Raw genomic sequence first — 16,082 nt, 5'->3', positions numbered from 1 at the left:
ACCCACAGACGTCACCATTCCTAGTTATTTGTCACCATATAATCGGTGTTGATTGGAAACTTTTCCTGAAATGGGGCAGAACTGCTTGGTTGTCTTTTCCATGTAACTTAAGCATAGTAATATAAATAAAGTAATAGTTGGAAAAAAAATATCCTCAAATATTTAAGACACTCAAGATACTAAGCTTGCGCTTGAGCTTTCTACTTTTTGCTGTGTATGCGACACTGTTTGTGGGCCTCCGATTATGGAAGCTAAAATAAACTGACATATTTCCTTTCAGATTGGCCTTATACGTGTCTACTGAGGTGGCTTATGTTTGAGCTAATTGACAAGAGTGGCAATGTAAATGCTATGCAAATGAACCCCCTCTGGGATGGCTCTAAGTTCAATTGATGCCTATGCTAACATAGCACTTTGTAATGTTATTCCAAGGTATTTAATTTTGTGGTTTGTGTAGACATTCAGCATTATTGACAGTGATACATTGGCCTCCTACACTATCTGTCTCTGACAAACATTCTCTGCTTTAACCACAGCACTATGGCTGATAAATTTGAAGCACATGAAACAAGGGCTGATAATGTTATATTATTGATGATAAAATTAAGTCATGGGAAATTTAAAGCTGTGCTAATCTGACTGCCCCTAAAACACAACACACACATGCACATGCACACACAAGATTATCCCATTTTTTTTTCCCTGAAGGTATAATTTAATTAGTAATAGAAAAACCCAGTGTTCGTGACAGTGCAATTTCAAACTTAGCTTTTAAAATGTGACTACATTTAAGGTGTTTATTTAGTTATTACATACTATGTTTTCCTTTCTATGATTTAATCTTTGTTGTAGGAGGTTCCGTTTTGTCGGCTATTAGGCAGCATCTGTGCCTTCCACCCACTAGATGCCAGTAGTCCCTCCCCCCTCTAAATCGTGATGATCAAAAGTGTCTCTAGAAAAGGGCAAAATGCCCCCAGTTAAAAGCTCTGTACTCTGAGGTCCCTACCAAATGCCTCACAGGTTTAGTGATAACTCTGCTCTGACTGGTCAGAACTTAAATGCGTGAACCCTCAGGATTTTTCACCTCTGGGCTCTCTGGTAATCTTTCTCTCCTCTGTGGTTGTTCTTTGACAAGCCTTGGGGCATCCCTTACTACAAATGAGCAGATTAGCATTAGGCCAAACCATTAAGCACACCCATATGCCAATTTATGGAGCTCTTTTTCTACACAGCTCTTTCATCTCTCACACTGTGCTCCAAAAATTGCAGTCACATCGGCCTCCTGGATCTCTAATCTAGGTCTCCTCAGTTCAGTGGGAGGGACGTGCCCTTCCTGTGATCCCCTCCTGACTGCAGACAGAAAGCTGGAGAGATCATATGGTTTCCCTCTCTTGTTTCCTTTCTCTGAGGATCAGAGTCCTGAACTGCCTGTTGTCCAATGTCTGAAACAGTTGCTTTACATAGTTCGCCCACCTTTCTATGGGTATAGCAGGGGGGCAAGTCCAATCACCCTTACCCATCCCTTCATGACCAGAAGTGGGGACCACACAGGAGCTCAAGACCACTTCCAAACTTCCCGCATGGAGTGGTTGCTTAACAATAGCAAATGTGTTTGTTCCCAAACATGTTCACGTTGAGCAGATTTGTTATTGTAATCTCAGCTTCTATATACAATGAAGTCCTAAGAGAAGGAATTGCTTTTTATGAAAAGCTAAGTTAAATGTTTTGAAAGTTTAGATAAAGACATAGGACTGCAAAATATTTTCGTCTCATTTATGTACAAGATAAATGTCAAAGAAAGGGAAAATGGAAACATTCTATATGGTCTTCACCCACATGTCGTCACAAATATCTTTATGTTTGTACCTGAACCTAAAAATACCCCAAACTGGAAATCACAGTTAAGGTTTTTTAGCGTCGTTGGTTCTATAAACACAATGTGGAACTGCAACTAGAGTTCTCGAAGAGAAGTCTTATTTCCATGTTAAAATCTGGCAAATTTATATATTTATAAATTTCAACAAATTTATATATTTATAGATTTCAACAAAAATATTTTTTAAATGCCCATCATTTTTAATGAATCCCTACTTTAACTGCCTCTTTTGCTTACATAAGGAACTACTTGCTTTTATGATGTTGGAGATGTGTTATTTTCTCGCATTCATAGAATTAACTCATTAGTTAACTTAACAAATATTTATTAAGCACCTACTATGCACTAGGGAAAATACTAGAACCTGAAGATTGAGTTAAAAACAACATCAACAAAAATACCACTATTGATATACAAAAAAATAATAAAATTGAACATATATGTATATTTATTAAATGAATAAGCCAAAGATAGCCTCTGTGTTTTGGCTGCTGGTTGTTAATTACTTCATCACAGGCTGAGACCCATTTGCTCAAAAACCTGCCAGCACCAAATTAAAATTTTTACACATTACTTATTATTTTAAAAACTCAAACAAGTAAATTTTAGCCATTTAGAGACCACCTCCTTTGCACACCAGCAAAATCTCACCCAATAACTATGACCTATTGACAACACAGGGTTTAACAGCTACAAGGCCCAAAGCTATTACAGTTACAGTCTTTAAGTCTCTGACCCAGGGACTCCCCTCTCATGGGGCTGGCAACACCACCCAGACACATGAGCCCCTTCATCAGCCCTCCTCTTTCTCAGGAGATCCCCAGCCTTCCTCCAATGATGAGGAGTGACCCCAGCTATATAGCCTTTGGAGAGACTCTTGTTGTATGGAACTTCCTCCACTCATGTTCTCTCACTCTCTCTCTCTAAAATGAATAAATAAATCTTTTATAAAAATTTAGTATTTTGATGTTAACTGTATCAAACAGTTGCTTAGGCTAAAGTTCTTTGGAGCTATTTCGAGGCTACTCTTTCTTTACAATACTTAGCTATCTAACACATCAGGAATTTTCTTGACCTACCTTCAGTTACTGTTCAGAATTTGAACACCATCTCCACCACTGGCATCCCTTTCAAGAGTCAACACCATCTCACATATGGATTATTGCAATGGCTTTTGAATTATATTCTCTGTTTCCTACATTATATTCTTACCATAGCCGTTACTTCTGCCTGTAATGCTCTTTCCCCAGATACCTTACATGGCTCACTCACTCTCTGTCACCATCTGTGCAGGGCAAACCTGACTATCCACTTCAAAATAGCAATCTGTATTTTTTCCATGTCCAGCATCCAATATCTTCTCATTCTGCCCTCCTCTTCCATTGAGCTTACCATAGGCAGGCATGCTATCTAATTTACCAATGCATTATGTTCTTTATTTTTTTTTCTGCCTCTTTCTCCTAGAATAAAATCCCTATAATGGCAGAGAATTAATTTCTCCTGCTTCCTGATAATTCCCAAGCAGCAAGAATGACGTGAATTCAATAACTATACTTCTCGCATGAACGAATGACAAACGAACAAGTAGCCTGATTCTTAGCCAAAACTGAAACAAACTAAATATCTCCTAATATTATATGAAAAAAATTTTCAACAATGTTTGCTTTTTAAAATGTAATCCTTGTGGTAACAAAGAACTTCTGTGAAGTTAGATGCTGTACATTACTAGGACAGAACCTAGACAATTTCTTCCTAACAAAATCGTACTAGGAATCACATATTTATGAAAAGTTTCTAATAATCTATATATTTTTAGAAAAACTGGCATGACCAAAAACAAACAGAACTGTCAAACTGTAAATTGTTTTGATCATAATAACATTTTTTTTTTTAAATCAGAAAAACATTTAACTGAGATCACCCTCCCTTAGCAAAAGTCTAGACAGGGGCTAACAAAATACAACTGAGTGTTCAGACCACCATTTGTTTTTATAAAGTTTTATTGGAACACAGCCATGGTCATTTATTTACATATTGTCTATGGCAACTTTTGTGCTACGAGAGCAGAACTGAGTAGTTGCTACAGGGATCATATGAAACCTGAGCCTAAAATATTTATCATCTGGCCATTTATGAAAAAGTTTACAGATCTTTGGTAGGATATATAAGTATTAACAAAACAAGCTCTGGACCCTCTTGGGTAGGAAAATGAATAATGTAGCAAGAAAACATTCCCCAGTGAATTCATGTATTAGTTTCCATGGGAATGTCCTATCTACAACCATTGGGATTTTTATGCAAAACCAAATTTTGTCAACTATGGTGAATATGATTTAAATCCCATAAAATTAATAAATTTAAAATGTGTAAATCTGATGAGTTCTGACAAATATATATAGTGTCCAGTCAGTGCCACAATCACGATACGCAATTTTTTTTTCTTTGTTTGTTTCTTTGCAGTCAGCTCCCCTACTCCACTCTCTGGTCCTTGGCAACTACTGATGTACTTTCTGTAATAATAAGTTTATATTTTTCTTAATGTCCCACAAAAATATCAATTATAAATGAATTATTTCATTTTGCATAACTTTTCGGATTGCATGTATCAATGATTCACTCCTTTATATTGTTTACAGTATCCCATTACATGTCTACACAACAGTTTGCTTACGTGTTCACCAGTTGATGGACATTCGGGTTATTTCTAGTTTTGGCCATCATGAATAAAATGTCTATGAATATTTACCTAAATTATTTGTGTAAATGCATGTTTTATCTATCTTGGACCTGGAGGTGGATTTTCAGAGGTAAAGGGTATATCGAACTAAGCCATCTTCCAAAGTGGCTGTATCTTTTGGATTCCCACAAGCAAAGTCACACTACATCCTCCCAATTTTCAATTTTAGGTATTATTGTGGTTATTGTGACACAAAAGTGTCATATTATGGTCATTTGCATTATCCTAAGGATTAATAATTTTATTAATTTCTAATATATAATATTATATATCATTTGTTACATTATGAATTTCATTTATCAGCCATTTACCTATTTTGGTAAAATGTATATTCAGACCATTTGATCATTTCTTAAATTATGTTGGCTTTCCTCACATTAGTGTAACAGTTATGTACTGGATATATGTTTGGCAAACAAATGCCTCTCAGTCTCTAGCTTTTCTTTTAATTTGCTTAATATTATTTTATGTGAAATTTTTTTTTAAGATTTATTTATTTATTTTAGGGAGAGAAAGAGAGTGAGCATGGTATGGGGAGGAGCAGAGGGAGAGAAAGTCTTAATCAGATTCTTTGCTGATCTGGAGTCCCCTGCAGAGCTTTATTTCATAACCCTGAGATCATGACCTGAGCCAGATCATTACCTGAGCCGAAACCAAGAGTTAGATGCTTAACTGACTGTGCCACCCAGGCACCCCAAGAAAAAATGTTTTTATTTTGGAGAAGTTCGATTTCTAAAATTTTCTTTTATAACTAATGTGTTCTGTGTCCTGTTAAATTATTAACTAATGTAAGATCACTAATATTTTTTCAATATTTTTTCTTCTAGAGATTTTATACTCCTAGCTGTTGTATTTAAGTCTAAAGCACATTTCAAGTTGTGTATGAGATGAAGTATTGTTCACTCTATTGCATATACTGGCATCATTGGTTGAAAAGATTATCATTTCCTCCCGAATTACCTTAATACCATACCTACCTGAAGTCATATCCATTCGTTGTATGTGTTGGTCTGTATTTAGGCAGTTAATTTTTCTTTTACTTTTACTTATATGTCCATCTTTATGCCAATGCATTATTGTCTTCATTAGTTCTTGAACTCAGATAGGGTAAATCCTCCAATGATATTTTTCGAAAATTTTGGCTCTTCTTGGGGTAATTACATATCCATGTAAGATCTAGAATTAGCCTAACAATTTCTACCAAAAAAATGTGCCAGGAGCTTAATTAGAATTATGTTGAATCTATAAAAATATTGCTTTGATGCTTAAATATGATTTGCCTTCCCACTTATTTATATGGTCTTTTTCTTAAAACTGTTGCATAGTTTTTAGTGTTTTGCATATATTTTATTAAGATTTCCATTTCATGTTTTTGATGCTCTTGCAATATTTTTTTAAATTTCAATTTTATATTTCTATAGAAATGGATTTTTAAAAATTTAATCTTATATCTTAAAATATTGCTAAAGTCACCTATTCTAATAATTTTTGTATCTGTGTATATAAATTTCTTAGGATTACTTACATATGACCATGTTATCTGCAAATAAATATGGTTTAATGGATTTATTTCCAATATGTATGTGTCTTATTTCTTTTTCTTTCCTTATTACACTGGCCAAAAGTTGAAAATGAATCTTGAGAGTTGGCATCTTTGATTTATGCCCATCCTAGGAGGAAAATCCTGAGTCTTCTATTAAGTTTGATGCTACTTGTAAGATTTTTGTAGATGCTCTTTTTTTTATGCTGAGGATGTTTTCTTATATTCTTACTTTGCTGAAAATGATTGCCATAAATGTGTGTTGAATTGATCGTACATTGCTTTTGCATCTATTAAAGAGATCATGTATTTTTCTTTAAAAATTTTTAATATGGTGAATTACATTGAGATAGAATCAAATGTTAAAGTAGTTTCAGGTTCTGAGGATAAAATTCCTATAATGTTGTATTATCAGTTTTAGATATTGCTGGATTTGCTTTACTAAAATTTTATCGAATTTTCAAATCTATGTTCATGTAAGATGTTGATTTTTTTTAACCTTGTCTGATACATGTTTCAGAGTAATGACTCTTGTCTGATATGTGTTTCAGAGTAACTGGAGTAATTTAGATTCATTGTCTCTCATCCTCTTCCAGTGTAGAATTGTTGCTATTTTCCTTAGATATTTATTAAAATTATTATAGCTCACTAGTAAAGCCATCTGATCTTGGTTTTTATCTATGACTTTGATTTCTCTAATATACATAAAATTATTAAGGCTATATTCTTTTCTATAGCATAGTTTTGCTTGTATTTATATAATTTATTTCATCTAAATTTTTGAATTTATTGGAAGAAATATGTTTAGTATATTCTTTTATTACTCTTGATTATCTATAATAGATTTGTAGTGATGTCATCTCTTTCAATGCAGACACGGGTAAATTGTTTCTTTTTTTTTTTTCTTCCTGATAATCACAGCTTGAAAATTATAAATTAATTTCTTTTCACTTTCATTTTGGTCCTCATGGATTTATCACTGTTGTTCCCTGTGTTTCTTTCAGTCTAGTTAATTTGAGTTGAATTTGGTCTTCCTTTTCTAGTATCCTAGGTGGAAGATTACTGATATGAAGTCTGTCTATTTCTCTAATAACTCCTTGGTGCTATAAATTTCTATAAAGATAGGATTTTATTACAATAAACAAATATTGATATTTTTATTTTTAAATTTCATCAAGTAAAAAACATATTTTTACCACCCTTTATGCTTTATTTTTAATGACTTTTATGAGTTATTTAAAAGTATTTTTCCAAATTTTGGGGAAAAATATATTTATATATATATATATATATATATAAAGATATATTTTCTGTTATTTATTATAATTTACTTTTACTGGGGACCAGAACCATATTTTGCACAATTTCAAATATTCTATTAAAATTATGATTTGTTTCATGGTCCAGAATATGGTTCATTTATCCATAGACATGAGATGTTTTACCCATGTGCAGGAGAAAAGAAGATGTCTTTCCGGGTAGTCATATTAACTATTACTATATATCAATTATATCATGTTTGTTGATAGTGTTGGAAATGTCTTCCCAAACCATACAAAAATTTGGTTCACTTGTACCACCAACTCTTGTGATGGAGGTTTTTAAATAACCAGATGTAATTGTGGATTTTCTATTCCTCTTCTCACTTCTATCATTTTTATTTCTTTACACAGATGCTCTATTATTATATACATACATGTTTAGGAGTGAAATGTCCTCTTGATAAATTGCCCTCTTTATCTGTTTTTCTCTAGTCATTACTTCTTTCCTTAAAATTGACTTCTTATATTATCAATGTAGTTATCTTAGCTTATTTTTGAACAGTGTTTGTATGGCTTATGTTTTTGCTACAAATCCACCTATATTTTCATATTTTAGGTATGTTTCCTGTGGAGAGTATATTTCATATGTATTTTTGTTTCCTTTCATCATATATATATATATAATCATATATATATTTAAAATAAACTAGACATATATATGTCTAGTCATATATATATATCATATATATGTGTGTGTAGTTAACAAGCCGACCAAAACAAACCCAGGATCTAGTTTGTTTGTTTCTTTTGTTCTTTTTCTATTGTTATTGTTATTTTTCCTCTTTTTTTCTTCTTTTCTTTTTGGGACAAAATGACAAGATAGAAGAATTCACCCAAAAATAAAGGACAGGAGGGAGTACTTACTGCCAGAGATTTAATCAATGTAGATATAAGTAAGATGTCTGAACCAGAATTTAAACAACGAATATAGAGATACTAGCTAGGTTTGAAAAAAAGCATAGAAGACAATCCCTTACTATAGAAATAAAAGAAGTAAAATCTAGTCAGGCTGAAATTAAAAATGCTATTACTGAGATGCAGTCCCAAATGGAGGCCATAAAAACAAGGATGAATGAGGTAGAAGAGTAAATCAGTGATATAGAAGATAAAATGATGGAGAAATAAGGAAGCTGGAAAGAAGAGAGAAAACTTTAATTTTATGAAGGGAGACTTAGAAAACTTAGTGATTCCATAAAGCAAAATAATATCCATATTTTGGGGTCCCAGAAGATGAAAAGCAGGAGAAAGGGGCAGAAGGTTTATTTTAAAATATTATAGCTAAAAAAAAAGAAAGAAAATATTATAGCTGAGAACTTCTCTAATTTGGGGAAGGAGACAGACATTCAAGTACAAGAGGAACAGAGAACTCCCCTTGAAATGAACAAAACTAGGTCAACACCTCAACATATTATAGCAAAGCTCACAAATTTCAAAGATAAAGGGAAAATCCTGAAAGCAGCTTGGGGGAAAAGAGGTCTTTAACCTATATGGGTAGACACATGAAGCAGGTAGCAGACCTGTCCACAGAGATTTGCCAGGCCAGAAAGAACTGCCATTATATATTCAACCTGCTAAATGGGAATAATATGCAGCTAAGAATACTTTACCAGCAAAGCTGTCATTCAAAATAGAAAGAGGAATAAAGAATTTTGAGGACAAGCAAAAAAAATAGAGGAATTTGTGAACACTAAACCAGCCCCGCAAGAAATATTAAAGAGGAACCTTTGAGCAGAGAGAGGGAGCAAAAGTAACAAAGACCAGAAAGGAATAAATACAATCCTTAGAAACAGAGGCTCTACAGGTAATATAATGTCACTAAATTCACATCTTTCAATAATTACTATGAAGGTAAATGGACTAAATGCTCCAATCAAAAGACACAGGGTATCAGAATAGATTAAAAAAAATAAGACCCATTGGTATGCTGCTTACAAGATACTGACTTTAGACCCACAGACACCTCCAGATTGAAAGTGAGGGGGTAGAAAACAATCTATCATACTAATGGACATCAAGAGAAAGCTGGAGTAGCCATCCTTATATTGGACAAACTAGATTCTAAACCTAATACTGTAATAAGAGATGAAGAAGGACACCATATTGTAATAAAAGGGTCCATCCAACAAGAAGATCTAAAAACTACACATAATTATGTTCCTAACTTGGGAACAGCCAAATATATAAACCAATTAATAATAAAATTAAAGAAACTCGTTGATAATAACAATGATGGTAGGGGACTTTAATTTAACATCCCACTCAAAACAATGGGCAGATCATCGAAGCAGAAGACCAACAAGGAAACAGGGCTTTGAATGACACACTGGACCAGATGGACTTCACAGATATATTCAGAGCATTTCATCTTAAAGCAGCAGAATATATATTCTTTTAAGTGCACATGAACCATTATCCAGAATACATCACATACTGGGTCACAAACTGGGTCTCAACTGGTACAAAAATTCTGAGATTATACCAAGCATATGTTGAGACCACAACACTTGAAATTTGAAGTCAACCACAAGAAGTTTGGAAGAACCACAAATACAGAGGTCAAAGAACATTCCACTGAAGAATGAATGGGTCAACCAGGAAATTAAAGAAAAAATTTAAAAGCACACGAAAGTAAGTGAAAAGGAAAACACTACTGTTTAAAATCTTTGTGATGCAGCAAAGGTGGTCCTAAGAGGGAAGTACATAGCAATGTAGCTTTTTTCAAGAAATAAGAAAAATCTCAAATATACCTAATGGACCCGGAAAAAGAACAGCAGATAAAGCCTAAATACAGCCAGAGAAAAGAAATGATATAGTTTAGAGCAGAAATCAATGATATAGAAATTACATATATATATATTTACATTAATTATATATATTATATATAGTATATTAACATATAATAATACATATTAATTAATATATTAATATATTAATAATATTATTACATATAATATTATATATAAAAATTAGAACAGCTCAATGAAAATAGGATCTTATTCTTTGAAACAATTAATAAAATTGATAAACCCTGTGCACCTGAGTGGCTCAGTCAGTTAAGTATCTGCCTTTAGGTCAGATCATGATCCCAGAGTCCTGGGATATAGACTCACATCAAGCTCCCTGCTCAGCAGGGTGTCTACTTCTCCCTCTCCCTCTGCCTGCCACTGCCCCTGCTTGTGCCCTCTGCCAAAAAAGTAAATAAATAAAATCTTTAAAAAAATAAGATTGATAAGCTCCTAGCCAGACTTAATCAAAAAGAAAAGAGAAAGGCCCCAAATAAATAAAATCACAAATAGGAGAGATCATTACCAACACCAAAGAAATACAAACAAACATAAGAGAATATCATGGGCCATTATATGCCAACAAATTGGGCAATCAGGAAGAAAAGGATAAATTACTAGAAACATATAAATTACCAAAACTGAACAGGAAGAAATAGAAATGATCAGACCTATCACCAGCAAAGAAATTGAATAAGTAATCAATAATCTCCCAACAAACAAGAGTCCAGGTATGGATGGCTTCCCAGGGGAATTACACCAAACAGTTAAAGAAGAATTAACACCTATTCTTCTGATACTGTTCCAAAAAAATAAAAATGGAAGAAAATTTCCAAATTCATTCTATGAGGCCAACATTACCTTGATCCCAAAATCAAAGACCCCACTAAAAAGGAGAATTACAGGCCAATATGATGAACATGGATGCAAAAATTCTGATCAAGATACTAGCTAATAGGATCCAACAGTATGTTAAAAGTATTATTCACCATGACCAAGTGGGATTTATTCCTGGGCTTCAGAGGTGGCTCAACATCTGCAAATCAATCAGTGTGATATATCATATTCATAAAAGAAAGGACAGGAACCATATGATACTCTCAATTGATGTAGAAAAAGCATTTGACAAAATACAGCATCCTTTCTTGGTAAAAACTCTCCACTGTGTAGGGACAGAGGGAAAATATCTCAATATCATATACCATAAAAAGCCATATATAAAAGACTCACAGTGAATATCATCCTCAATGGGGAAAAACTGAGAATTTTCCTCTATGGTCAAGAACATGACAGGGATGTCTACTCTCACCACATAGTATTGGAAATCTCAGCCTCTGTAATCAGACAACAAAAATAAATAAAAGGCATCCAAATTGGCAAGGAAGATCTCAATCTTTCACTCTTTAGTGATAACATGATACCTTATGTATATAGCCCAAATACATACTCCACAAAAAAATTGCTAGGACTGATACAGGAATTCAACAAAGTCATAGGATATAAAATCAATGCACAGAAGTCAGTTGCATTTCAATACACTAACAATGAAACAGAAGAAAGAGAAATCATGGAATTTATGTCATTTACAATTGCACTAAAAACCATTAGATACCTAAGAATAAGCACAACCAAAGCAGTAAAGGATCTGTACTCTGAACACTATAGAACACTTATGAAATAAATTAAGGGAAACACAAAAAATGGAAAAACATCCCATGCTCATGGATCTGAAGAACAAATATTACAATGTCTATACTACCTAAAGCAATCTACACATCCAATGTAATCCCTATCAAAATAACATCAGCATTTTTCACAGAGCTGAAACAAACAATCCTAAAATTTGTATGGAACCAAAAAGGCCCCAAATAGTCAAAGGAATGGTGTTGGCAAAATTGGACAGCCACATGCAGAAGAATGAAACTGGATCACTTTCCTATACCATACACAAAATTAAACTCCAAATGGATGAAAGATTAAATGTGAGACAGGAATTCATCAAAATCCTAGAGGAGAACACAGGCAGCAACTTCTTTGACCCTGGTCACAGCAACCTCTTGCTAGACATGTCTCCAAAGACAAGGGAAACAGTAGCAAAACTGAACTATTGGGACTTCATCAGGATAAAAAGCTCCTGCACAGCAAAGGAAACAGTCAACAAAACTAAAAGGCAACCTATCGAATGGGAGAAAAAAATTGCAAATGACTTATCAGATAAAGGGTTGGTATCCAAAATCTAAAAATCAACAGCCATAAAACAAAAATCCAGTCAAGAAATGGGCAGAAGACATGAACAGACATTTCTCCAAAGGAGACATCCAGATGGCCAGTAGACACATGAAAAAATGTTCATCATCTCTTGGCATCAGGGAAATATGAATCAAAACCACAATGAGTTCCCACCTCACACCATTGAGAATGGCTAAAATGAACATCTAGGGAAATAACTGATATTGGTGAGGATGTGGAGAAAGGGGAGCCCTCCTTCACTGTTGGTGGGAATGGAAACTGGTGCAGCCACTCTGGAGAACAGTGTGGGGGTTCCTCAAAGAGTTAAAAATAGACAATATGACTCAATAATCACACTACTCAGTATTTATCCAAGGGATACAAACATAGTGATTCAAAAGGGCACCTGGACCCCAATGCTTATAGCAGAAATGTCCACAATAGCTAAAATATGGAGAGAATCCAGATGTCCATTGACAGATGAATGGATAAAGAAGTAGACTTATAATGGAATATTACTCAGCCATAAAGAAAATTTAATCTTGCCATTTGTGAGGACATGAATAGAACTAGAGGGTATGATGTTAAGCAAAGTATGTCAATGAGAGAAACACAACAAATGATTTCAGTCATACATGGACTTTAAGAAACAAAACAGACGAACATAGGAGAAGGGAAGGAACAATAAAATACATTTTTGATGAAAAATATGTTTTTGATGAAAACAAAGAGGGAGGTAAGCCATAAGAAACTCAACTTTAGCAACCAGACCGAGGGTTTCTGGAGGGCTGCTGTGGGGCGCGGGTATGGGGTAATCAGGTGATGGGCACTAAGGAGGGCGTGTGATGTAACGAGCACTGGGTGCTATATTCAACTGATGAATCAGTAAATTCTACCCCTGAAACTAATAGTATGCTATATGTTAACTAAATTGAATTTAAATTAAAAAAAAATTGAAGAAAGAATTAATTACTTTTTGAATAGTTTTTTAAAGGAGATAAAAATGTCTTTTATAGTGACCCACATTATCTACTTTATCTTATCCTCTTCTTTGTTTGTGTAGATTAAAATTTTCATCAGTTAGATTTTTCTTTCAGGCAAAGGATTCCATTAATATTTATTAAAATGCTCTTATGCTGGGCACCTGGGTGGCTCAGTGTTGGAGTGTCTTCCTCGGCTCAGGGTGTGATTCTCGGGTCCTGGGATTGAATCCCACACTGGGCCTGGTTCTCCCTCTTCCTATGTCTCTGCCTCACTCTGTGTCTCTCATGGATAAATAAATAAAATCTTAAAAAAAGAACCCACAAAATAAAATACTCCTACGTTTTTCATTAGTTATCTAAGCCTTGCTTATCTAGGGAAAAACTCACATCTACTTCAATTTTAAAAAATATACTTATTTGTTTCATTTCAATATTTTAAAAATGTCACTCCATTGTCCTCTGGTTTACATAGTTCTAACAAGAAGTCTGTTATAATTTTTTTCTTCACATAAAACCTGTCACTTTTTTTCTCATTTTTTAAAAAAATGACTTATTACCATGAATTTACACATAATTGATTATAATATACACTGGTGTGATTTTGATTTTCTTCTTATTTATATTGCTTGAAATCCTGTGAATGTCTTGGATCTGTGGGTTTATAGTTTTTAATATTTTAAAATATTTCTATCCCTTACCCTTCCTTTGTTTCTGTATCTTGCTTTTTTCTATGAAATACCAAATACACATATATGAAAATGATTGATAATGTCCTATAGTTCATTAAAGCTCTGTTTATTTTATCCAGTGTTTTTTTTGTTTTGTTTTTTTAATGTTTGGATATTTCTATTGCCAGACTTTCAAATTCACTAATATTTTCTTGTGTGGTTTCCAATTTGCTGTAAATTTTCCATGATTATGATTTTCTACTTCAAATATTTTTTTAAAATTTTATTTTGCATGCGTTTTTATTTTAATCTTCTATACCTATCATGTTCATACATTTATTTTTTCCTTCTGGGACATATGAAAACACTTATAAAGACTTTTAATGCTTTAAATGTGTTGATTTCATTATCTCTGTTATTTCTGGGTCTATTTGAATTTAAAGCTTTTTCTCCTGGCTATGAATTTTCTTGTTTTGTGCAAACCTGAATCATTTTTAATTTGATATCAAATGTGCTACCTTGCTGGTTGCCAGATATTTTATTCTTCTCACTAATGTAATATTTCTTTCCCGTCATGTAGTTAAATTTCTTGTAATTAGTTTGAGTCCCCTATGATTTCCTTTCAAGTCTTCTGAGCAGGAATTTTGAGTGGCCTTTATTTTAGGGCTAGCATTTCCTCACCTCTGCAGCAAAATCCTTTTTATGGCAGAAACTTTATGAGAACTCTATCTTATACACCACATATTAGAAGTTCATTCTCATCTGTCTGAGGGGAATAAAAAGTATTCTAGGCTCTGTGTGAACTCTGATTTTTTTTCCCCCTCTATTACTTTCTGGTGGTACTTCCCAGATCTTGGTATCTTCTTCGCATACATGCACAAATCAAACTTCAGCCAAAATCTCAAGAAGCCACTCTGATATACCAACACCCTCTGCAGCCACTTCTCTCCAATACTCTACTCAAGATTTTAGCCATAAACTCTGAATCGATCTCACCACCAACAGAAAGCCATTGGATGTGGCTATCTGCCAATCACCGTTTTATATCGTGTTTGTTTCTCTATTATTTCATCATGGCTGAGAGTGAGAGCCTTTTAATAGATCATTACATGAGATCGTGACATTGTATTACAATAGATAGTAATTTAAAGTACTGATTACTTAGCCTAGTGTATAAAAGGGGCTCAGTTGACAGTAGTCCACCTCCTACTTCTGTATGCTTTCTTTATTCCATGCTATGTATTCTAAAAGTCAGATCGTAGATGATATAACCTTTTGTCTTAATAGATAAATACACTACAGTGGACACTACAGGGAGATTCAACTAAGTGATGGTTGTTCTTCCCCTTAAATTGACTATAAAGTGAGGCAGATGCACTTCATTCATATTGGATGAATGTTCTCAAATATGTTAACCTTCTCAGATATTGCTTGCTCTGAAAAGACCATGATATTGTCATTCTGTTTATAAGAGTCAAGCATTTTTATTTTTTGATCATAGCATTTTATTATGGATTGCATGTCTTCATCTCCCTCTTCTCAGGTTTACATGTGGAAACCTTAACCCCAGTACGTAGTGGGATGGCATTAGGAGATGGGGCCTTTGGGAGGTAATTGGGTTATGTGGATGGAGCCCCCATGTGGGTATTATAACTCACATAAGTTGAGACACCAAAGAGTTTGTGGGCTCTCTCTTTCTTTTTTTCAATCTCAACCCTGTGAGGATACAAGAGGATGGCTGACTGTAAACCAGGAAGAGGGCCTTCCTCAGAATATTCCCATGTTTGGCACCCTGATCTTGGACTTCTAACCTCCAGAACTATGAGAAATAAATACTTGTTGTGTAAGCTACCCAGCCTATGGTATTCTGTTCCACAGAGGGTACATTTTAATCTACGCTTCCATAAATAGAAACAATCTAAGTCATGAGTCCTGAATATGCCT

The 16,082-nt window shown here is 33.9% G+C and overlaps 1 long non-coding RNA gene across 3 annotated transcripts in view; it reads left to right on the top strand.

Moving 5' to 3' along the window:
- Nucleotides 1-16,082, top strand: part of LOC140637513 (uncharacterized) — a 42,030-nt gene that overhangs the window by 12,756 nt on the left and 13,192 nt on the right. The gene's annotated exons all lie outside the window — the stretch shown is intronic.

This window comes from Canis lupus, chromosome 8 (genome assembly GCF_048164855.1).
Source record: "Canis lupus baileyi chromosome 8, mCanLup2.hap1, whole genome shotgun sequence".
Taxonomy (NCBI): Eukaryota; Metazoa; Chordata; class Mammalia; order Carnivora; family Canidae; genus Canis; species Canis lupus.
This window is presented reverse-complemented; position numbering and strand designations above follow the sequence as displayed.